The 23,602-nt window shown below is 42.2% G+C and overlaps 1 long non-coding RNA gene across 1 annotated transcript; it reads left to right on the forward strand.

Annotated features, from left to right (window-relative positions):
• The first annotated feature begins 4,704 nt into the window (after window positions 1-4,704).
• Window positions 4,705-22,982, forward strand: LOC118910718 (uncharacterized). Its single transcript, XR_005024135.2, has 3 exons — window positions 4,705-4,904; window positions 21,664-21,804; window positions 22,494-22,982. It is a non-coding gene; the product is annotated as an uncharacterized LOC118910718 (long non-coding RNA).
• Window positions 22,983-23,602: the final 620 nt, after the last annotated feature.

A 23,602-nucleotide genomic window follows, 5' to 3' on the forward strand; every position in this document is an offset into this window, starting at 1 on the left:
TACAGTATAAATATACAGTTCAAACACAATAGAAACAGGGTATCTAAGGAAAAGCCAGATCATCAGGGATGACCAGCATTCATTGTATTTGTCCTTCCAGAAACAGTCCGTACATTCAAGAGTGTGTGTTTGCCCCTTCGTGTGATACACTGCCATGCCTCTTGCTTTCTTATTCAATTAGAAATAGTTGTTGACTGTTCTGTGTCAGTACATTTTGAGTGGCCCTATGTTTTACTTGACTGCATAGTTTTGCCTTTTGTGTGGTTGGGTTATCGCAGAGTTAGCAACTTCTTTTAAGGGAACATTCAGGTTGTTGCAGATTTTTTTCCCATTACAATCAATGCTTCAAAACATGCTTTTAGGTATTTCATATATAGGTGTGAAAATGTCTGTAGACTAAAGACCAAAGACCTGCACATTTTCAGTTTTGACTGCATATGGCTGAATTGCCCTCCTAAAACGCTGAGTAAATCCAAGCTCTCATATGGCGGGACTTATTCCCCACACTTTTGCCAACACATTTTCAACTTTATGGCATTCTCCGACTCTGGTAGGTGAATTGGTGTCATTTCTATTTCAATTTGAGTTGCTCCAACTGTTGGGAAGAATCATAATCTTATGTCCATAAGCAATTCACATTTCGCCTTACGTCAGCTGCCTGTTTGTGCTTGTTGGTGTGGAAATTCAAAAATCGTGTGTTTTACATTTATTAAACATGGCCTTTATGGAGTCTCCATTTTATGTCTTGCTTAGAAATAAGGCCTTCCCCATGACAAAGTAATAACAAAACATGCTTTCCCATAGTTCATCCTATGCTTCTCTTTTCATTTTATTTGTTATAAAATGCAAACCATTGGCCAGTGTTTCCCCTCATAAACATTGCAGTGCCTAGATCCCAATGCACTAAGGGAAACAAAGAAAGGGCCCTGCACCCTGCCTTCCTGTGGCTCAGAGCGAAGCAGCACCCCTCTTCCCTGGTCTGAACACAAGCGGCAGTGGAAAGCTCGGCTGGAGAGCGTGGAGTCCGCAGCAGAGGCAGGATAGCTCTCCGGCCACACCCCGCCCTTCTTCCCTCCATCCCTGCCCAGAGCTTCTCTCAGGGGCACTTGACTGCTTACGTTTTTACAAGGTCTTACATTTTTGTCTGGTCCACAAGAAATCTTTTACGTGTATTACTGAAATGCACTCCAAAGGTTACTCTGGCCAAACACACAACAGCCATCTTCATGTCCTCGGAATAGCTTGAGATGGCTTGACAAAAATAGTGTGTGGGTGGGAAGGAGTATAAGGGCTCTCAGATGAACCAGGAGCAGCCAGGGGAGGCTCAGAGGGCTGCAGACTTCAGAGGGAGGTGGGCCCCTGAAATGGCAAGAGCGTCGGGGGGCTGTAAGGCTGTGAGACTTGGCATCTAGGTTTGCAGCTGTTGGCTGTTCTGGGAAAACCATGTCCAGTCTTTGAAGCAGGTGTTTGGTAGGAGAGCAAAAGTCTCTGAGGGCCCCTGGAGCCAAGACCCGAGCTGGGCGCTAGGTAACCCAGATGGGGCGCCTGCGGGTCCTGGGAGAGGGCCACTCCTGGACACCATGGAAACCAGCACCAGCTGCCAGACTTTCCACTGACCAGCCCCAGGTCTCAGGCAATCCCCACATCTCTGATACTTGGTCCCACCTGCACCCCAAGCCCACCTCCAGTCTCTCTTCTGCACAGCTAACCCCATTAGGTTCTCCAGAAAACAAAAAGCTCTTTTATAATCAACAAGAAGTCAGCTGTGATGGTAAGTAGCAGGTCTTTCCTCCATTTGGGAATGAGGGTGGAACTGTCTTCAAAGGTTTTTGCAAGTATGATAGAGGACTTACTATGTTTAGAAAGTGCTTAGGAACTGGCATACTTGACCATTATTGGGGAGGTTGCATTGCAAACAGATTGTGTATAATAAAACTCAGTGAGTGCCATGACTGAACAGTGAAGAAGGAGTTGTGAGAGTTCTTTAGGGGGTCTCTAATTCTTCTCAAGGGGTAAATGGAGATTTCACAAAGGGGCAAGGGTTTTGTAGGTTGAATAGGAGTTTGTCCTAAAAGAAAGAGAATGAATTCCAGGTGAGGCAACATCACAGGCAGAGAGCTAAGTATGTAGGGAGAACAAAGAACCTATGTGTGTTAGGGAGAACAGAGTGGGGGAAGAAGAAGGAAGGAAAAGAGCAGAAGAACCTGAGCCCCTGGTACCAATCCTGGGCTCTGCACAGCCACAAACCACAGCAACTTCAGAGGGGGACTCTGCTGGCCTTATACCCCAGACCTGTCCTGTAGCTGTCTGACCTTCACCGAGGGGCAGACCCCATTTCTGCTCCAATTTGCTCATCTATCAAAGGAGGATATGAACAGGCCACTGAAATAGGTCGCTGAGAACTTTCAATGGGCTAATCTGCCTACAACATAGAGAATGCGAAAGGAGAGCATGAAAAAACGTTACAGTTGTAAACCTCCCGGCAGGCACGCCCATGGCACCAGGATGGAGGATGTGTCACTGTCCTGGAGACGCTCACAGGCCAGTGGGGGAATCGGGCATGGGACAGACACGTGCCCAGCAAGTGTCCTCGCAGAGCAGTAGTGAGGAGGCAGCGCGAGGACCCAAGGGCCCTCCCCGGGCAAAGTGGTTCGATCTGACTCGCAAAGGACCAGGCGGCCTCTGTCAGGCATGCGCGGGGGCATCCGGGGCCGGGGCCCTTCCGACCTCTCCACCGGCTCCCGTAAGGGGAGGAAGGCTGAGCGCTCCCCGCCAGCCCCCCGCCTAACCCAGATGCTTCCCTCGCCTCCTCTTCATTTAAATAACGGACTGTGGCGGGCGGTGGGATGAGCGGTGGAAACTTCCTGAACGCCCCGTCTCCCCTGTACGCTGGCGCCACTGCATAATGATCCAGGTTGGCTCAGAAGAAGGAAACTTGGTTCAAAATGTATGAGTTCATTTTTACGTTCTACTGAGAAAATTTATTCAGTGTGATGCTCAGCAGCGAGTGCCGTAAAACACCTTAATCCCTGGTTGAAGAAAGGTAATACCTTGACAGATGTGTGCCTCCTACTTTCCTCCCGGCCATGTTTCAACGACAAACCTTTATTTCTGCTTCTCGGCTGTAGCAGGGAAGAGAAAAAAAAAAAATGAGGACGGCAATAAAGCAGTCAGAAATCTCAGGAGCCAGGCGGCGACGCGATCGCAGTGACAGATTTTTAATGTGGCGGGAGAGATTGACAGGGAAGTGTCTTCGGAGCAAACGCTCGCCAGATGGAATGCAAACGGTTTATTGGAGAAGAGAGGGCAGCTGAACCGAGGAGAGAGTGGGTATAAGGTGGTCTTTCTGGCTGCTGTGAGTAAACACACCGGAAAGTGGCATGGGGAGAAGGGAAGACACAAAATAAATCAATATGAAGAGGCAGGGAGAAAGGCACTGAGGTGGATCTCAGAAGAGGGGCTGGCATGTCCTCAGCCCTAGTGTAAGACCTGCAAAAGCTGACAGAGAAGAGGGGCCACGTCTGGAGGAGGGAGACCTGGAGTCAAGGCCGGTGCTGGTTAAAGCGACGACGCTCTATTGACCCTTGAAGTTCAGGCTTCCCTGTAACTCTGGGTTCTTCTGCTGGTGCACATGTTGACTTTTGCTCTACTAACATTTTGGTGCCAGATTCTGGACTAGGTACTGCAGACAGAAAGGGGAAGACAGCTCTGTCCTGAAGGAGTTTGGGGAGATACACAAGTCTAGCATTTATTAATGGATCTCTGTGAAGAGTAAACTAATGTGTTATTAAAGTGATATCATGCGTGAATATATAAATATGTTCATCCATCCATCTATTCATCCATCCATCCGTCCCTTTCTCCTTCCTTTTAAAATCACTCTCCTGTATACAGCTTGTAATTTGTTTGAAGGGCTGAAATGGTGGTGCCCTCCAATTCAAAAATCAACAAAAGCATATGATATGATCTAAAATAGGAAAAGTGGGGAAACTGTCTTACAAAGCTTCACAAAATAATCATCTACTAATAATATGTTGAAGTCCAGGAAGATGGTATTCCATGGAAGGGCCGTATCTTTTAAGTATACGTAGCTGTGATATAAAAAAATGACTAAAGTGAAAAGTAAAATGAATATTTAAGCAAGTTTAAGACCATGTCCATGATACCAATGATCTGCAGTCCCCAGATATCCTGACTCAAGTTCAGGGATCCCAATACTGTCATGAACCAGCTCTGCCCTTGAGCCAGTCACCTCTCTTTGTGACCTCAGCTCCTCTAGCCTGTAAAATCAGACATGGTGTATTGAATGAATACACTGCAATTTACAGATGGCATGGTTCTCCACATCCTTTTATGGCTAATATTTCAGGACGCTAAGTGCAAGTTTCTGTCGGTGGATATTCTCAAGGCTAACAGAAACTTTAAAATAACAAAGCAACAGAATGACATGCATAAGTGGGATGTGCTTTTACAATACACAATACAATAAAATTACGTTTCTTAAACAATCCACGACAGATGAATGCATCTTCTCTTTTTGAACCCAATCAAATGTAAAGATGCCCCTTTTTGGAATCAGGAGCTACAACCCTCCTTGTCCTCTGAAACAAACAAATGAAACTTGATGTTCCCAGGGATGGCAGGTCAAGTTCAAACCTGTTGTCACAGTCCTGCCGAAAATGTAGATCTGTAAGATTTCATGCCAGATGCTGGATGCCAGACATCTTGCAATAGGAATAGGAGAGAAGGAGGGCAAAAAAAAAAAAAGAAAAAAAAATAGTGGTTAAATGGAAGGACAGAATGGGAAAAAATAAAACCATATTCCTAGCCATCCAGACAGCATTTTTCTCTGACATGTTTGTAATACGGATCTCAGCCAAGAAAAGTCCATGATGAGAAGCCAGGTACGGTGAGCCTGTGGGGTAGAATGGGTTTGTGTTAGGACTGGTTTGGTGCAAAGGAGCATTTTTAATCACTTTGCGGTGACTCTATTTTCCAGCTCCATAGAGTGTTGGGGGCTTTAGCGTCTCAGAAAAAAAAAGGAATAATCAAATCAGCGTGCAATGGAAAGTTTTATCTGGGCCGTGTGCATCTGGCATGTTTTCTGTTCATGTTTCATTCTGCCCGGTCTTCTAGTCCTAGAGGAAATAGCCCGAAGCCTCTCTTGATCTGTTCAGCTCAGTATTCTTACCTTTGTTTTAAAACAAATGGTCAAATAAACAAACGATTTGTTTTTCAGAGACTACTGTTCTTTGGAACTCCCATAGTGTTCGGTTCAAATTTACTTCTTAAAAAATTAAAATCCTGCTTTGCGTGAGAATCTGACTAAGTAAGGACATTTGGTCCAAAAAACTAAACAAGGTGAAAGATTTAGAAGGCAGACAGAACAGACAGCTGGATTTTGGCAATATATGCAATAGGTTTCTTTGAGTTCATTAAAAATGAAAAAAAGAAAGAAAAAGGCAACAGCGTAACTTCTTGACTTTATTTTGCACCAACCATCCATATTTTTGACAAGGTTTTCAAGCTACAAACAGATGCTAAAGAGCCTTTTCCCACACTTTCCCTAAAAAGGAGCAAGGGGCTCCGTGTCAGATGGCTTGTTCTGGCTCTGCTCCACTTCTGGGATGTGACTGCCCACGGGACATGGGGTTATCAGAGCCTCAGCATGCTCGCCTGGCGGCGGGGCACAGGACAGACAGGGTATGATCCCTGGGCGAAGCACAGCAGACAGGCAGGAGAATGCGCTCTCAAGGGCACTTGCCCTGAACTTACAGCTTAATCATTATCCTAATAGCACTGACGATGATGACATTTTTTAACGTGCTTTCCAGGTAATTCAAGGCACCTCTACAGATTTCTAGAACTACATCTGGGACAATATAGGCTTGAACAACTTTGGTTCAGAAATCAAATATCTCAATCAGAAATGCAGCTCCTACCTTCTGCCTGTTCTCATTTTCCCTTTGTGGGTAGTAGGACCTAGTCGCTACATGTCTTCTAAGGAGATATAACAGTAGGTTATTTATTATGGTCTGCTTTTGTTGAAAAGTAGAATCTGTCATGGAATGGCTAGAAATTTGGGCAATATGTTTACCCCTCTTAATGTCCTCTATCATTCTGAGATACTGAGACATTGCACATATGGTAAAGTGAAGTCAGGTCCTGCCTTACCCCTGGGCAAGTCTCCTAACCCCTGGGGACTTGAATTTCCTCCACTGTGGCTGAAGATCATTTATAGGGTCTTTTCCTCCTTTCAAAACCTAGGATTGAGCTCTTCTATATTATGAAAAACAAAATTTGGAAAATGACCCAGCACCCATTTTATTTTATTGATCTTAACTATTAAGAAATCAAACCTTAAGGCTGCCACAGTGTATAAATCAACTGATGTTTTTGATGGAATCAACAGCTAAGCATGTGTATCACTAATCTTTGATTTAATTTTTTTTTAGCCTTCTTTTAGAAGTAACAAGTGCAGAAAATTTAGAAAATGAAAATCTGGAGATATTACTGTCTAGAAATTGCTGTATATTTTTCTAATATTTTAGAAATGTATGCACATGAATATTTTTGCTTATTTATACAAATGGCTTCATACTGTTTGAGCTGTCATATAACCATTTCCACTTATTTTAACATGTTTTTGCCCCACATCTCTAAATATACTGCTACAACATAATATTTGCTTATTCATTTTCTGTCTTCCCAATTAGAATGTAAGCTCTGTAGGCACAGGGATTTTTAAGCCTTGTATATAGCTGTATTCTTCAAGAAGGTTTAGAAGAGTGTCTGAAATGCCATAGGTCCCCAAATAAACATTTTGCATAAACAAATCCACAATAGCCCACCCCATGCATATATCACAACTTGCTCATTTAAGAACTCCTTGCACTATAATTTGAGAGTTGTGAGAATGGGACCTAGTCCACCAATTTCCCTGCTGTGGCCTCAGCACTTGGAACAAGACCTGGCACTAAGTAGTTGCTCAATAAATACTGTTCAGCAAATAACCAGACTCCATTGCTCCCAATGTTTTGTTATGATAAACAACATCTTTGTAGTTAAATATTTGCTAACTTTTGAGTGACAATTTCTGGAGAAGTACAATTGGTGGGTTAATGGGTGGGTATATGTTTGGGAACTTGCTTCCCCAAAAACTGGTGTTTGTTTTTTTACTGTTCTATATTTCCCAAACAATATAGAAAGCACCTCTTTTCCTGATGCCTCAGCATCAGAGAAGACAGGTTTTTTAAACCTTATTAATATGGTAGATAAAAAGCCACATCTCCTTGATGTTTTCTTACATTTCCTTGTTATAAGGAGATCTGATATTTTTTGTTACTTCAGGGTTTATTTCTTCATTTGTTCATTTTTTGAGGTGTTTTTCCCCCCTTCTCTTATTGAATAAATTACAACACACAAAGCCTTTAGGACTACTGGCAAAAGTAAGCACTGTTCAACATGATGATTAGAACTCATTTTATTTTATTTTCCCTTTCTTCTTGATATTTATTTGTGAGACTTTAATATTGTGAATCATATAAGCATATTTATATATTATTGGTAGACACCTGTTGAAAATAGCCTGCCCATTTATTAATTTATTTCATAAATATTTTGCTTTCATATTGCCCCATCTACCTAGTGTTTCGTTTAAACATTTGTTGGTCCTCTGCCTTTGCCACTAATTTGTCTGTTGAATTCTACAGGCAATACTTCATAGACTTTACAGACACTTACACTATTTATAGGCTGGGTAAAGTTTAGGAAACATGCTGCCAGGCTAAATTATATTATTTTGAAAAATCCTGTCCTGTTTGTGATTTACAATTTTCAAAACAGTTTCCTACATGCATCTTTGAAGTCTTCTGATAACTCTTGCTACAGTGGATTAAACATGAAGACATGCATTTTTACAGAGGCGGTACCTGAGCTTTGAGCACTAAGGGAACATATATAAAGAAAATGAGTGAGGACTGGCGAATATTCTGACTGTCATCTCAGGGTTCTGTACATTTGGGTTTTTCTTCAAACACCTTTGAAAAACAATGATGCTGGTGGTGATGGTGATGGTTACAGTGGTGGTGATGGTGGCGATAGTGGCGGTGATGTCACTGATGGTGGTGGTGGTGATTGTGATGGTGATGGTGACAGTGACGGTGGGGGGACAGTGATTGTGATGGTGGTGATGGTGGTGATGGTGATGGCAGTGGTGGTGGTGATGGTGAAGTGATGGTGGTGGTGATGGTGGTGGTGGTTGTTATGGTAATGGTGATGATGGTGATGATGACAGTGATGGTGGTGGTGGTGGTGATGGTGATGGTCACAGTGATGGTGATGGTGATGGTTGTGGTGATGGCGATGGTGGTGGTGGTGGTGATGGTGGTGATGTGATGGTGGTGGTGATGATGGTGGTGATGGTGATGGCAGTGGTGATCATGATTGTGATGGTGACGTGATGGTGATGGTGGTGGTGTTCGTAACTAACTCGAGGTTTGATGACACCATTTGGTGGTCTCTGGTCACCTTACATTTCCTAAGTCCACAGTCAAGTGGGAGGAGTAAGATAATTAAGGTTTTCTGAGCACTTATTATGGCCCTGACACTTCCATGTGTATGACCTGTTAATCCCCACTGCAAACCTAGGCAGTAAGTGTTATAATTCCAAGTGTCTTTTTTCCTTTTTAAAGGGCAGGAATCTCAGGCCCTCAGGTCCCCAGTGTGTGCCCCAGGACACACTGATGAGCAGGAGAGCCAGGATTCTCGCCCAGCCAGCACACCTCCAAGGCCTAAGTTCCCCCACCACCCCGACTTCAGTCCTCAGCATTAAGTCTGGCAGAACCAGCCCCTGACTTTGAGTGGAAAATTGTAGCCTGGCTGTATAATAGCTCTCAGTCTTATTTATTCATTTTTTTTTTAATTCCTAAAAAATCATGGCAAGTACATCAGCATGGCCCCCTGCCCCCCGCACTGTGGAAGTTTGATAATGTATGTCCTAACCGCTTAATTGATTGATTACCTCACTGCAGCTTCCTGAGGTACCGAATTTATCTCTAATAGCCAGAGTCGGGCTCTGCAGGCAACCGTGGGGGGGACGGGGGTCCCTTGGTGTCGATTTGCTCTTAACTGGAAAGTCATTACCACTTAATACATGTAGATTGTGTTGAAAGAAAATTATGTGTAATGAAATGAGGGAAAAATTAGTGGAGTGTTATGGGCGAAAGCAGATGTTAGGGAGGAATTATGCTAGCAGAGATAATCACCTTCGTTGGTATTGTGTGGGCTAGGGTGTTAACCGAGGAAGAGGCAGAGAGAGAGCTAAATGAATGCAAGGATCCGCACACATTCGCCCCTTAGAACCAGCAGCGAGGAATGATACCCCCAGGGCCTGGCGGCTGGGCCCCTGCAGCGTGGCTCACCTATGTCTGGGCCCTTTCTCCCTGCAGTCTCCCTGGATGCCTGGACACAAAGAGTCCGCCTGTGGGGGTTTGGGGAGCTAGAGTGGCCCATCCCAGGGAGGCCTCCTGCAACCAAGGCTGGTGAACACATGGAGCTCCAGTTCTTATAGCATTAGTTGAATCTGGGACAAAGCAAAACCGAACACCCCCTCTTTCCCTCTGAAAAAAGAATCTTAAAAAAAAAAAAGCTTAGCTGCTTAGCTTGTAAGAGAGTAAGGCTGTTGAATCTTTTTGCAAATAGTCTCATCTCAAATGGAGCCATTTAAGTGCCTATGCCTGTGTGTGATGCCAGGGGGGATAAAAGCTCATTGCTTTTATATCTCAGGATCCTTGGGTACAGAACTTGGCGTTCACAGGCCAACCTCTTGCTTGACTCCTCTGCTGCTGAGGAAGCTGAAGCCAGAGAGAGAGAAAGCGTCTTCTCGCTCATGATGCAGACCCAGTGAGTGGAAGAAGTTGGCCGTCAGTGAGGGGGCAGTGGACGTCCAGGGCACCGCAGTGCTTTCCTCACGGGTACTCGGGTCTCACTGGCCATGAGATGAGGTGGCAACATGAAGTTCTGGCAACAAACAAATCCCTACATGTACCTCAGAGCCACCGGGAGTCTGGATTTAAGCCCCCGTTCTCCACAAGTGGTCCCTCCCATGGTCTGTCCCACCGAGTTTTTCCCTATGCACAGAGTGCCCACTATCAGGTAGTTCTCCGCAGCACTGCACGGGTTCTGTGGAACTAGAAGCACCTGTCACGGAACATGTGGGCTGCGTGCTCCAGGCTCAAGGTTAAGTCCGTTGCATAACCATGCCAAGTTAACAACCTCTCTAACCAGGGCCCCGCCTGTAGAAGGAGTGGGTGCGGTACTCACCCCATGAGTTTGCTGTGAGCAGTGCCAAAAATAATATTTACAAAGCGCTGAGCACAATGATGCATATAGTAAGTGCTGAATACTTGTTTCCATTATTCATATGATAACTGTTAGATTTTGCAGGGAATATATTACATGTTTGTATATATATTTATAAGTACACATATATACATACACATATCTAGAGTTTATTGGCATTAAAATATAACAAATAATTTTATAAGGTTACTGAATGAATGCATTACAGTGTTTAATTCACAGTCATCTTAGTGAATATAAGGGACACTATTGTCAGATGTTGGAGACTTTAGTTTTGCTGTTGATGTCATAAAGAAACCCTAATGCTTGAAAAGGTGGAGGGTACCTGCTCCACACATAGTAAGTCAACTCTGTTCTGGAAATAAATGGAATAAAACTAAAGATCAAGAGTTTAAATAAACAAAGGCATGTTATCTACATTGATAGCGTCCTTGAGAAAGTCTTTTTCACTGCAAAACCCATTGCTATGCCATTGTAACAGGCCAAGAGGAAATGGTAGGATATTTTCATCCATCTACTTGCAAATATTTAAGACAAGTAGCCTTTGATTTTGTGACAGAGATGGGCACCATGGTTTCATTGAGAGCTGGCAGCTATTACCAGATTTCCTCTGCTACCAAGGAGTCTTTTGGGGGCAGGGAGCTGAGAAGATGACACAGGTGTTCCAGGATGTTTGTTTGAATTATAACAATGCTTACGGTTAAGGGCAGGACTGGATGACACCACTGGGCATGAGCCTTTCTTTGCTAGTTACTAAAGAAGTCATATTCAATAAAGAAAATTTGGCAAACAGAGAGAAGCTTAATAAGCACAGTAAACACATACACACAATAACAAAACATGCCCATAATGCTCCTTTTTGCCCAATCTGAAGCCATTGTTAAATTGTTCACAGGCATTCTTTGTCTAGATATGTGTGTGTGTGTGTGTGTGTGTACCTGGGTGTATATGTGTGTCTTTACATGTAGGTATCATCCTTAAGGATGTCATGAAAGGCGGTGGAAGGAATATACTATAATTTACATAACCAGTCACAATCTGTAGAATGTTTCCAGTTTTCTGTTTGTTTGTGAAAATAACCCAGCAGTGAATATCCTTTTATACTGTGTTAGTACATCTTTGGTTATTTGCTTAGGTGCTTAGGATAGATTCCTATAAATGCAGTTTCAATACCACAGAGTACAATCCTTTTAAAGATTTGAGGAATAGCGCAGTTTGTAGCATTAGACTGTAGTCCAGTGAGAAGAGGTGCTGGGTAATGGAGCTCCATTTGAAAAAATCCCTCCAGCCTTCTGCCCTGCTGATTCCTCAAAACCCAGTGGTTTAGATGCCAGTATTTACCCATGCAAATATAGCTGTACTTTATATTCTTTACATTTATATTTTATTTATATATTTTGCATAGTATTATATTTTAATAATGTATATATATTTTATATAGTTACACAGTTATATTTCATCACCCTATATGCTAGACACATGTTAAAAACTATCTCATTTTAACATCATAAAAACCTGACAAACTAGGAATACAGCCCTTTTAACAAAAGGGGAAACTGTCTGCACAATGACTAACTAATATTCACAATAACTATCAAAGAATTCTTTCATGATTCTTTTAATGCTAATGCACAGTACAGTGAATTTAGTAATTGCTTTGGTGCTAGATCCCAAAAGAAGCCCAAGTTCCTTTCCCAGGTCACATTTTCTATGTGACCTTCAGCACATCACTCAACCTCCTTGAGTTTGTTTCTTTATCTGATCATGGGAAGTCTGACTTCCTAGATTATTTGGAAAACTCAAGGAAATCATGGTATACACTATTTCAATGGTAGCTATTATCAGTGTTTTTACAATTATCTATGAATGTTTTGTCCTTGGTAAATATTTTAGACAGACCCGTGTTCAGATCCCAGCTGAACGTGTGGCCTTGGTGAAGTCATTTTAATGCTCTGGTATCGAGTTTTCTCACCTGTAAAATGGGAAGAAAGATATCTGCCTGGCTGGAGTTTAGTGGTGAATTAATGAGAACATCTAAGTAAATATAGAACCAAGCACACAGTGGGTACTCATGGTAGGAATGCAATAGGTCTTTGGTTTTTTTTTAATCCATGCAAAACAAAAACAGAAATTACACTTTGAAAGGTATCAGCCCTCTTACCCAGATTCACAGCTGAGAGAATTTTCCAAGGGGGAGGCCGCTTGCCACCTCTACATGAATGGCTTCAAGAAGCAAGCAGTCTCTCTTGGAGCCACTGGAATACTATGATGAATGTTTCAGTGACTAAAAGAATAATTAAATTGCTCAGTACTGGATGCCATTAAATGAAATGGCTCTGCATTAGAGGCATGTAGCTGTTATTATTTATAAATACAAAAAAAGCAACATTTAGTTAATGCTTTGGGTCTGCCTGCTGCAGATCATTCACACAGGCAGCATGAGTGGGAACTCCTGCCTATACCTCCTTTTTCTTATGCACTTAGGGGGAAGGGGCTTGCAGCCCACCAGCAGGGAAGGAAGGGCCCTGGGTGTGTGGTTGGTTTTACATGGAACTGTGTGTACAACACTCACAAATTCCTGTCCCCCAGCTCCTTGGAGTGTCCCACACAAAGATTGTCCAGATAGCTCCCAGTGTGGGCTATGGCAAAGAACGTCCCTGAGTTTGAAACCCACAATGTAACCTTAACTTTAAGCAAGGTAGTTACCCTCAAGCCTTGTCTTCCCATTGATAAAACCGAGATAAAATGACCTAAAGTTTTTTGTGGTGATTAGAGGGAAAAGCATGCAGAAGAGCTCTGGCATATCGTGGAACTTCAAGAAAAAAGGGTGACTTCCTTTGCTTTCTCCCTTTGAAGGCAAATTTTTTCCTATTGTCTTATTATTATTTTTTTGTTTGTTTTATTTTAAACATGATGGGAAAACTGTCCAATTCAGAACTACCTAAATATTCTTCATTCTTCATTCTTCATTTTGTACATAACACTTACCACTTAGGTAAATAATCATGACCTTGAGGTCTGTAGGTCGATGTGTCCTTATAACAGATGTCCCCAAAACGTCATTCTTTTTTCTTACATTCCCTAATTTTTTAAAATAATTATTTATCTTTCTCTTCCTGGTTGGCCTATTAACAACTACTTCCCTGAATACTAATACTTTTATGAGCCCAATCAATCATCGATTGTTTTAAATATGCTTGAAGCCAAGAACTTACTGTCATAGTTATTGATTCTGCATTGAGCCCATGGTGTAGGGCTAAGATTTCCCATGTGATTCAAGGTCTTGGCTTCTGAGATGCCCTTTCCATTTCTTGGCTGTGTTATAGAGAGCTGAGGACACAGATGAGTGATCCACGGATAGGGATGGCCAAGCTCTGCAGTAGAGGGAATGAAGATACTGGTATTGAAGGTCCTCCACATTCTAATATTGAATGACTCACAGGACCTCGTTAACATATTATAATTTATGCCAACACTGATGTCTTTGATTGGATTTTGTATAATGAATTTATCAATATCTACAAGAGTGTTAGTAAACCACTAAGAAATATGTCATGTAAGGCATTCGACTGTATCACTTGTGGTAGAGATAAACCTATTTTTCCAGCCCTGATCACTTCTGATTCTGACTAGAGTGAACATGTGTGCCTCTGTAGGCTATCTCCAGCGGGCTTGTCCTGAGCGCAGCATCTCAGTGCCTTTAGGTGGCCCCATAGGATCTGTGGTAGCCAGAGACCTCTAGCCAGTCACCTCTTTCCAGATCACGCTGCCGTTTTCTGCTATTTTTCACCCTTTGTCACACAAATAAAACCATTTCCTATCTGAGCCACAGTGTAAAACGATTAAGCAAGCATTGCTAGATAACATGCTCATCATCTAAGTATGTCTTCTGTTAAAGCCTGTAAGGATGTCCTTCCTCGCTATATCACTACAACTGCATCTTCTAGCAAGAGGAAAGTACTAGAACATGACCGTTCTTGATTCTAATGTCTCAGCATATCATGCAAAGAGCTTTAATGCATTTACTCCCTTCTGCCACCAATACTCCAAAGGACAGGAAGATGAAGTTCAGTGTGGCTTTTTGGTGAAGATCATATGATCTATAATCAAACAAACCTGTGTATGATTTGTCATCCTGCTATATTTCTTGGCTGGGTAATCTTGGACAAATTTCTTAGCTTCTTTAAGTCTTGGTTTCCTCATCTCCAAAATGGCACTACCAAAGGAAGGTGTGTATGGTTGTGTGTGTGTGTACATGTGATAGAGAGGGAGACTAGAGAAGTTAAAAATTGATAGACTTTGACCATTTCAGAAGTACCATCTGATACATTCACTCATTTACTCCTGAATGAAACTAAAGACTTTTCAAATATTAAATAAGCCTCCCCTGAATGCCCGGTCTATGCCAGTAAAAGGAAACAAGAAGACAAATATGTATTTTCTGTTCTTTTGCCTTACTAGTCAGTGGAAGGAAAATAATATGGAGATTGATAACACAGCAGATTGATTATTTGCTCACAAACACTCACTGTTTTTCCACTTTTGCTATGCTGAAGATGAAGTTTACTTCACCAGCTCTTTGACATGGAGATTGACTCTGTGATTTGCTGAATGATTTGCTTTGTCCAATGGGATGTTAAACAATGTAATGTTGACTTCATCTAAGCAACAGCTTTTAGAGGCAGGGTGAGTTCCCACCATGCTCCTCTACCTGACTTCAGCCACCAGCAAACAGCGGTCAGGGGCTGTTCCTTCAGCCTAGGTCCCAGAACAAGACCCAGGGAGCTGAGCCACAGTGTCCACCAGCAGCTCAGAGCAGAGCTTCAGAGCACCCAGCTGGAAAGCGTCGGCCTCCTCAGGCTTACATGGAACATGGGATGACAGATGATTGGGAGTTACATTTGTTAGGCGGCATTGTTTCAGCAGTAGCCGACAGACAAGAATACAACAGATGCATTTCACAAGACAGTAACTGAAAATACTGAAACGTCTTTAGCTCTGTCCTGAGAGGGCAAGGGAGATTTCATAGAGAGGCAACATCTGAAGTGTGAGTCAAGAGTTACGGTACAAGGGTAAGTTTCTGTAAACACAGACGATGTATTTAGTGAAACGTCAAGTATGTTACACAGAAATGGTGCACATGTCAACTTGGACACATGGCCAACAAGAGGATCACATTCTGTCAATGAGTCCCCATCATGCATTGCTGTTGAGTTTGGTCTCTGTCTGACTGACAACCTTATTCTGGCCTTGACCTGGTTTTGAAGTCTTTCAGGAATTCGGACCTGGAGCTGTAAACCCACAGTTTAGGCTGAATTCACTTGGAAGACAAAAGCTTACCTCTCTCAGCATCAACATTATCATTTGTAGAACTTCTTAATGCAAATTAATATTTTTGTAGAAAATCATGAATGTAGATTTTGGGGTTCAAACGCATGTCCTTGGATGGTTTCTTGATATGTGTTTGATCATGAAATACAATTATCATAGTATTTCCTCTTATGTCTATGTCTCTACGAGTTTATGTTTATAGCATTTGTTCAAAAGAAGATTTTGAGATATCTGTGTAAGGATTTGAATACTGGCTCTTAACAACTTGTTAATGCATAACCTTGGGAAAAGCACTTAACTTCTCTCAGGTTCAGTCATATCATCCCCCAAACAGGGCAATTATTATGCATATTTGGTATTATTATTTTAAAAGCAAACAAGATACTCCCTGTAAAAGTTCCTGATGTGAGTGTAAGCACTTCCTATCCCTCCTCATTTCCTTCCTTCCTAGAAATACATATGATGTACAATTTATATCATAAGCAAGAGTATGTATGCAAAATCCAGCCAAAATGTAGAACTAAGGAAGAAAATGACTATACCTAGATAATAATGACTATATCTACATAACAAAGACACGCCTCTATGTTCAGAAAGTGTCTCATCCTTTGTACTTCTCTCTCCTTCAGCACCTCTGACTGTGGATACGTCAGTCATCTCACATGACTTTTGTTTCAAATCAAGGATGGTCATTTTTAACCTAGGGGATGGGTAGAAGGGTGGGCAGGCTCAGTACACAGACCTGTCTGCAGTACTGGTGGATTTCTGAAAGTTTCTACTCTAAGTGGGACATTAGAGGAGAAGGAAAGTTTGGGGTCAATGATGCCTGCAATGCAAGTAGTCAAAGTACTTGGATTTTGTTCTACAGCCAGACTGACTATCTTTGCTCTAGAGTGGTGTTTCCCATCATTAAGTAACAGGTATTACTTGAAAAGACTGGTCTTCAATCACTTCTGTGTGGCCAAATGTGGAGATAAACAGAGTCCTTGACAGCAGGAAATCTCAGAGGTTTCAATATGTTAATGTCTTCATTCATTGAGTGTTGAGTTCCAAGATCTCCCCCTCCATCTTTCTTTTTAATATTTTCACTTATGTTGTATTATTTTAAATGACCTTATTTATTCGAGAAAGACCCCTATGTGGTAGTTTCATGAGTTTACATTAGTTTCTTCTAACAGATGAGGGAACTACGGTGTAGGGTAGATAAATAAATGAACCCATGGAGGGATTTTAACCACTACCACCCTTTAAACACTTAGAGATTTTTCTTTTGTTTACTTCAAAATTTAGTATAATTTTTTGTTTTTACCACTACATAAAACTGATGCTTCACAGATAATGTCCTGTGTTTATCCTGGGATGGTCTCCTGGTCCCCCAGGAATATATGCACATCAGCCTGAGAGGCATGGGTGTTAAAAGAATGAGGGGTGACATGTTACACTGTGGCAAGTACTGGGCCAAAATGGGTTAGGTTCCTTACTGAGAACTCTAGTTACAGATTCTGCATGATCCCACTCACCAACTAGACCAAACGTCCAAAGACTTAGTAAAAAGGATAAAATTGGAGGGGATTAGCAGCCAGAATAGCTTGCTGCAGACCTTCAGACGGAGGAACTGGTTGTCAGTGCCGGGATCGTCTTTGGCTTGTCCACGGGAAGTAGAGAAAGCAAGCAGCTAGGATATTCAGGGTTAATCACGTGGTCTTTTTAACCAAGCACCTGATTTGTTTTACTATTCTCTTAACAGTGATTCACCCGGGATCCTCACCTGCGCCCCCTTTCTGCCTGGGTACAGAGGAGCATCTAGAACACATTTAGTTCTACATTTTCAAAGAGTGGCCGTCCACTCTGTGATTACGATTAATTCTCCAAGCAGCAAATTATACCCACAATTGGGTAATTGTCAGCGCAATTAGCCAATTGCAGGCCCAATTGGCCACTTGTCCAATAATGTGAAAGTGCAAGTGGACAATTGAAGGAAAGATTAGATGCATGTGGAGTTTTATATATTCAAAGAGGAGGCTAGGGGAGGAACAGCCTTTGAAAATGTGGGGTAAGTGCAAAGTAAAAAATCCATACGTCTGGGTCTTTGAGACAGAAAGTATAATCCAGGGGACCCTTTTTCAAGCTCAGTACAGTACTTCGGCTGTTGTCAATTTTATTTTTCAATATGGAGCAAACCATGAGCTTTTATGATGGTTTGGGACTTAAAATCAATTCAAACGTCCTGAATTTAAGTCAGAATGACCACACCCCAAGCCATCCCGTATCTGTTTATTCTCATGCAGTTTTCAAAGTCCACAGTTTTCCCCAAAAAAAGTTATTTAAAAACCAAACAGAAAACAATGTGTCTGCTGGGACAGGTGCCATTGAAGCCAAGTTTTAAATCATCAAGAACTCCTTTCTCTGTCTCAAAGCCTTTGAATTTTAAGGGCTAAACATAAGCAAATGTGCCTCTAAGAACAGCCAAGCTTTTGGCCAAATCCCCTTGACTTTTCTCATTAATTCCCAGTTACTCTTAATTTTCTTCATTAAATAAATTTCTCATCTCCTCAAAGTCCCTCATTGTTATTGTTGGGTTTCTTTCCTTTTTTTTTTTTTTCCTTCTTTTCTTTTCTCAGTAGCTCTATTATCTAGGACATCCATAAGAAATAACTGATTTCATCCCTCACCTTACATCATCATGTTCAGAGATTATGATTATTGTTAAAAAATTATTTGTTACACTTCATAGTCCCCGAACCTATAAATACTCACCTTCTGTGCATGCTTTCTTCGCAAGAAACCTAGATTCAGAAGTAGAAGCCTAAAATAGCAAGACATTGTGTGAAAACTGGCACATTGTAGGCACTCAGTTAACAGCGATTGAAGGGGAATGTCGCTTACAGGGAGATTTAGCGCTGAGAAAGAGGTTTGGCATTGTCTCACGTGGTGTGGACTGAATTGCTTTGAAAGTCACTACAGCTAAAATGAAACAGGATTATCACAGCTTCCCCACTATCTGCAGTTTATATTTGTAGGCACTTCGACCTTCCACAAACTGGCCGCAGACTTCCATACATCGGGAATATCTGCTAGCGGGGCAAAGGCACTCAAACGCTGTAGAAAATGTCACTGCACCCAAGTTTGCCAAAGAGTGAATTTTCAAATATGAGTCTCAGGGATTTTCTGAGAGCAAAGGATTTTCTGAGAAAAAGATCACAATCAAAGATGGATGAGAACACAGCACTCTTTGCATAGTTAAGGTAAAAAAAAAAAATGTCAGCAATCAAAATAAAAACCCTGTTTAATGCGTTTTAACTCAGAATATTTTAGATGTTATTGACCCAGGAATCCTATTTTTCCAGGAAAACTAATACTGTGTTACCAACTCAGAGTTTAATGGGATCCATTTCCGGAAATGCAGTACCCGACCAAGTTCTCTAAACTGAGAAGTTAATATGCACCTTTAACAAACTTGATTATTTGTTTTTTAGCTCACAGAAACTTTTGAAAAGATCCCTTTCAGGGCTCAACACTTAGGCCACATACAGGAATTCTGAAATAAAAAGCAATTTGGAATCTGTATCGCCGGCCTGTTCATTGGAGGAAAATCTTTTACCATACTGGGCCTCGGTTTCCTCATTTGTACAACAAAAGAGTTGTGTGTACAACACATGCCAAGGTTCTTCTCACCCTGCCGGCCCATGATGCTCAGTGCTTGGGCCAAACAATGCTTTATTTGCTCAACTGTCTCTTTTCTCTCAAATCAATCTCCAGGGCTTGCTACACAAGTAGTCAGAAGACAGAGTTTCTGATTCAAGATTTTCTGCATGGTGGTTCAGCACCTGGGGTACGCCTCAACTGTTTGAAACCTCAGTTGCCCTAAAATAACAGTTACCTCAAAGAGGATAATAATAGTAGGCACGAAAGAAGACTCCCTGAGCTGATGACTACGAAGGCCATTTGAAAAGAATGGATGAAATACTCTTTACTACTGCTGCTGTTTAATTAAATAGTATAACCTAGCAGTTTATATTCATATAACGAGGAGTTATATTAACTACTATAACCCAGATTCAAGTATTATTCGTATTAATTGCCTTTATAACTACTACTAATATGCTAATTGTGATAATTAACCAATGCTGCTGTTGATGCATTTCAGCACCAGATTTTGTTCTGCTAAACTTGGGGTTTTGCTGGGAGGGGAGAATCGCAGTGCTGGCCTTCGGGCCATGCCAGGAAAATGTGTGGGCCAGATGGCAATCCGAGTTGGTCTGATAGAACATTTCTATTTCTGTGGATTCTCAAAAATGAACTGACAGGCACGAAGCAAAGTGGTGACTCATAGGCTTCAGGCCCCTGACTTAGAGCTTCTGAGCTGAAATATCCTATTGTCCTGTGAATCTATTTGTGAAATGTTACAACTGAACTTTCTATCCCCATCGTCATGGTGGCTGTTGTCACCGCACTCTCCACCAAGCACCTACTGTGTGCCTGGGCCTGTTGGTGATCTAGCAAAACAGACTCTCTCTGTACCTACTCTGCGATGCATGTGTCTGTATTGCCGTGGTTCAGGGGAGAACACGGCTGCTCAAGGAGATTCAGCAACTTACCCACAGTCACAAAGATGCTGAGGATGGTGTTAAGTTCTGAATCCAGGATGTGTGCATGATTGTTTCTTCTACCAAATATGATGCTGTCTATACAGCTGAAAGAATCCCAAAGTTTGTAATCTTCCTGTGGGCAGCCACCATCATGTGTGTGTGTGCGTGAGTGTGGTGTGTGCAGACATGTATGTATTTTAATTACCCCAGAGGAAATAGAGTACTGACCTGGCACAGAACGTTTGTTGGATAAGTATTTGTGGGCTTGGCTTTCCAACAAATTCAGAAGTTGGTCCACAGTCATGCTTGTTACCTTTGTGAACTGATCAAATGTCAATGCTTGTCCCCAATTCCCAGTATATATATGTAAATATGGGGGCTTGAACAGAACAGTCATTGGCAGATGAGGCTTAGAATCTAGACCTCCTGACTCCCAAGCCAATGTTCCTCACACCACATCTTTGGAATGGGACAATACCTTTGTTCTTACTGTTTCTCTTTCAACTTCTATTGCTAGTAAATAAATGATAATTTAATGAAAAGGTGTATCTACATATCACAGACATCTTTATCATTGTTGTCAAGAACATGCGGGAAATGGTAGAATTCCAAGTTCCTCAAGCTGAGATTGAATTCAGTGAGGGTCACCCCCATAGCTGGGGTCCACATGGCCCTTGGGACTTTGTAAGGGCTTCAGCTCTGGTTAGTCATCCAGTCCCCAGCCTCAGAAGGACATTAGTTGAGGCCATAAGAATAGATGGTGGGATAGAACCTGAGCACAGTCAGTTTGGTAGTGAAATAGTAAATTATTATTTTGGACCACATTCTTGAAAGGAATGGACTTTTTAAGACATGTCTGGGTTTTCTTTACGAAATGAGCATTCCCTTAAAAACATTGATCAAATTAATAGCATAACAAGTTTTTAGGGGAGGTTCATTAGAGTCAAATATTAAAGAAGCTGTCATTTAAACAGAAATAGTTGTTAAACTGAGGAGATAATTAGGTACCTGAAATTAATCAAAGTATGTTTTTAAAAATAAAATCTATATTTGACTCATCGCAAATACATTTCAGTCTTAATCTGTTGCCCTGTAATACATTAGAAATTGGCAATATTGCAAACTAATCTGCAAATTGCCTTTGGCCATTAAGACCCTGTTTTGTCCTGATGTGGGGATTCTACAAAAGTGTGCCCTAAATTAAATTTCAAGGAACAAGATCTATGGCACCTGCAGGCACCGACTATAATGTAGAAAGATGATAATGCTAAATTGAGGACAGTTCTGCTCAAGTTTCTACAAGTCTTCCTCTTTCTCTTTATCTCTTTATCTCTTAATTTTTATCTCTTCCATTTTTGAATTACCTTTTTCTACGTGGTAGGTGGACCCTAATGATGCCAGCTTTGTGGGCTAGGGGAGAGAATAACAAGGAAAGATTGGTGACCTTCAACCAGTCTGAAACCAGGAGTGAGTTGAAATTCATTTCTTCAAGCAAAGTTATTTATTGAGCACCTGCTATGTGGTAAGTAAGGGGACAAAGCAATGAATGCAGTTCAACATCCTGGAGGTCATGAGTTTTGGGGGAAAAAGACAGTGTACAGAAAAATACCAATAATAACATAGATTATCTACCAGCTAGCAATAAGTCCCATCCAAATGAAGAACAGGGCAAGAGAGTAAGGAGAGATGGCGGCATGGGAGGGGTGGGGCCCCCCGGGGGGACAGGGCAGAAGGGACGGATCCCACCTGGAGTAGATTAGTGTTTATGTGGTGTGTGCTTTCTGGCACTTCTGTTTTTGCTTTATTTCTATTTGTTTAAATGCAGTCTCAGTTTTGTAAGGGATGAGATGATGAACAAAACAAAGGTTTCTGCTTAGTACACAGACATTCGATGGCAGAGGAAGAATGTCAGAGCTCTGAGCAAATGGGTGGGGCCAGCATTGCTGCTCACTGGCATGGAACCCACCAGATTCGGGATCCTTGTCTTCTGTCACTCCAGACCTGGAGGAAATCACACTTCATCCAACGTAGGATTCACTCATTATGGAAAACACTAACGTCCACCCATTCTTCCATCATCTCCACTCATTGCATGGATATTTTGCTGACCCTGTTGATGAAACTGGCTCTGCCTAAATTATGGCTTAGAGTTCTTTTTCTCTCTCGGCAGAGTAACCACCTTACCAATGTTTTATTCTCTTCTTTTCTCAGCCCTTATAGATCTAGCTGCTCCTCTTCAGATGTCTTTGTCTTATGTCCATTATTCCAGAGATGTATGATCTGATGTTACAATTATAAGAAGGAATGGGAAGGTGATACTGAGCTCCAGTGATGTGCCCAACCTGGGCCAAGTGCCTTACCAACTGGATCAGTTAACCCTTGTTAACAACCCAGGAGTAAAGAACACCCATATGTTCAGGAGAAATTTCAAGGTCGCAGAGTCTATAAGTGAAGAGATTGCCCTGTGGTCATTTAGCTTAGGGCTTCTTAAACTTGGCTGCATTTTCTGGGCTTTTTTTTTTTAACAATGTATATTCCTACATCCCAGGTCCATCCTAGTCTGGTAGCCTGAATCTATAGGTAAGCCTGGGCTTCTATACAGTTAAAACAAGAAAACAAACAACAGAGGGCAGAAAACCTCCTTAATGATTCTTAAATCAGCCGAGTTTGGAAACTTGATTTAGTTCAGCTTTTATTTTGCCACCAGAGGGACAATACTTTCCCAAGACAGACCTGAGGCTGCTCCCCCTACTCTGGCCGGGCTGCTCAGTCCCAGGGCTGCCCCCCACCTCTGTTTGCCCTGCTCACTGCTGTTTCGGCCACGACACTCCCCGCCTCCTAACTTGCTGTTGAGTCTATTACCGTTAGCCTGACTCTGGCATGCAGGTCCCGCTGCAGCAGGCGGCTTGGCCTGGCTTTGCTTCATGCTCCGAGCACCAAGAACTATGTCTTGCTCACAGTGGGTGCTCAGTGCATGTTGTCGACTTCCTGATGATCTCCTTTGATTTTCAATGAGAGCTCTTTCTGCTGGGCATGGATACCACGTCCCTCTTCTGCGCTTCTTGCTCTCCAGCATTGGATTTCAGTAGCCACACCTCCCTTTCATCAATATGGGTCTACGGGATGGGGTAACAATGTCCCTTTTCCCTCCAGAAAGTAGTGGAGATGGACAGGAGGGTCTGAAGGGAGGTGGAGAAGGTGGGGCTCAGTGACCTGGCAAGTGGGGCTCCTGTTGCCCCTTCTCTGTTCCCCAAGGTCTGAGGCTCACCTCTATTACCCAGCAATGGTAGTTGTGCAAAATAAAGTCTCTGACCACTTGG

Source organism: Manis pentadactyla, chromosome 11, assembly GCF_030020395.1.
Source record: "Manis pentadactyla isolate mManPen7 chromosome 11, mManPen7.hap1, whole genome shotgun sequence".
NCBI lineage: Eukaryota > Metazoa > Chordata > Mammalia > Pholidota > Manidae > Manis > Manis pentadactyla.